The sequence below is a fragment of the Oratosquilla oratoria genome, chromosome 31 (genome assembly GCF_046742065.1).
Source record: "Oratosquilla oratoria isolate Oo_2021 chromosome 31, ASM4674206v1, whole genome shotgun sequence".
Lineage (NCBI taxonomy): Eukaryota > Metazoa > Arthropoda > Malacostraca > Stomatopoda > Squillidae > Oratosquilla > Oratosquilla oratoria.
The window spans coordinates 27,259,248-27,261,747 of record NC_134807.1 but is presented as its reverse complement, the minus strand read 5'-3'; positions in this window follow the sequence as shown (position 1 = coordinate 27,261,747).

The following is a 2,500-nucleotide window of genomic DNA, read 5'->3' as shown; positions in this document are numbered from 1 at the left end:
CTGATCTGTTGAATTGTTTGTCTCCACCAATATGGTGTTTGTCTCCAGTGAGTCAAGGATTTTTTCTGGGCTTCCATAACTGAAGAAGGGCTTTTTGCTTTTTTTTTTTTAACTTATATGCTACCCCCCCGTAAAGACGATAAGAATCATAATCATCGTTTCATTGAGTAATATTTACATTTATCAAACTCGTTACGACCAAGCAAAATGACAAGAAGGTTATATGTCATAACACAACTCTGCTCTGTTTTCTTGCGTCGTAGAAAACTTTCATCTTATCTTCCTGGTATGACCCTGAAACTTCCTGACTCTTCAATAAGAAGAAAATCATCTAGATTTTCTTTATATAAGATATTGTTCAGCAGAATAATTCTTCTATACTTGGCCAACAGGAAGACCTTAAATGCGTCATCTTGATAATAGATCTGAACGTAGAGGACCAGAATATTGGTGTATATGTAAGATTATCTATAAAGTCATTACACACACACACACACACACACACACACACACACACACACACACACACACACACACACACACACACACACACACACACACACACACACACACACACACACACACACACACACACACACACACACACACACACACACACACACACATATATATATATATATACATATATATATATATATTTATATATACATGTGTATATGTATATATGCATATATATATATATATATATATATATATATATATATATATATATATACATATGATCTAGCACAGTGGACTATATTTGTTTGCAGATGACTAGAACTTCTATCTTTTGAAATATTATTACGCTTGAAATGTAGTGCCACCCTTAACACTATCGTCATTTGCTCATCTATAAACAAGATGTAAATAACATCCTTTTGGGGACGATCTACCTTTTCTTCAGTTACAAATCCTGTCTCTACATTTCTATATTATCAAGTAATCTTAAATAAAAGATTATTGCGTAGATTGACTTTACAGGTCAAACGTTTTTAATGTCTCTATTTAGAAAGATAGAAAAATAAGTTGGAAATATATGCACTGAAGAATTATTAACTAATTGCTTGTATCTTCTTGGCTTTCTGGTATACAATAACTTATCATGAGTTAATTTATTTCTAAGGATATTTTGTTGGTTAAACCAAATTGGTGTATTGAAAGGTTGGGTTAAGGTAGACGAAAGAGGGAAGTTAATACTTATTTCAATCATAAATACGAAAGAAAGTGTGATGAAACCTATAAAATGGGCTTGGAACACAACAGCCCTTTCTTCATCAAGTGTTCTACATAAAACATACGTAGCCACACATGGTAGATCACATTTTTGATTGTAATGAAAAATATGACATGTCTTCAAGGAGGCAGAAACAAGTAACTTCATAAGCCACATGATTCCAATTACAGTATGAAAATAGGCTGATGAGCTTATGAACTTTACAAAATATTTTTCCATGAAACCTTGTCATTTGTAGACCAAAAAATAATACACTGTTCCTGAATTCATGAAATTGGAGATAGACAGAGCTCAGCAACGTCTAGCCTGATAACCGGGCAAATATATAAGAGTCTCACCTTCTGTGATCACAATAGATACTCATTGAGCGCTTGCATATTCATTAACAAACTTGGCATAAAAGTTCTCGGTATTACGACGACCCGGTAAATGCAAGAAGATTTTATTTGACTGAAGGGGAAGTCATCGTAGCTGATGGACTAAAAATGAAAGCATTTTCATGGCCTCTGACTGAGCTTCTGATTAGGTCGGCAATCTTTTACTGGTAGTGGATGGTATCCGTAAATTAGAGAAAATGTGTGAAAAGAAATCCTTGTCATATCGCTTGGTAAAGGTTTACGGGTCAGCTTAATAGACAACGGGTAGTGGCCGATAAAGTGGATTTTGATTGATACCATATTTAGGAACAATTAATGAAATAGAAAATTCATTAAAAATTTTCATAACCATGGACTCTACAGGTGCTCCAATTTCTGGAAATATGGCTTTAGAAGATAGGGTACATACCTCCCCATCTACTTAAGATGCATTCCATGGAGAGTCTAGTAGCTGCACATTCTATATTTACCTATGCCATCAATAAGTATACAGATATATGTAGATAGACACAAACAAATACACAGACACACACACACACACACACACACACACACACACACACACACACACACACACACACACACACACACACACACACACACACACACACACACACACACACACACACACACACACACACACACACACACACACACACACACACACACACACACACACACACACACACACACACACACACACACACACACACACACACACACACACACACACACACACACACACACACACACACACACACACACACACACACACACACACACACACACACGCACACTCGCAGACGCACACACACACACACACACACACACACACACACACACACACACACACACACACACACACACACACACACACACACACACA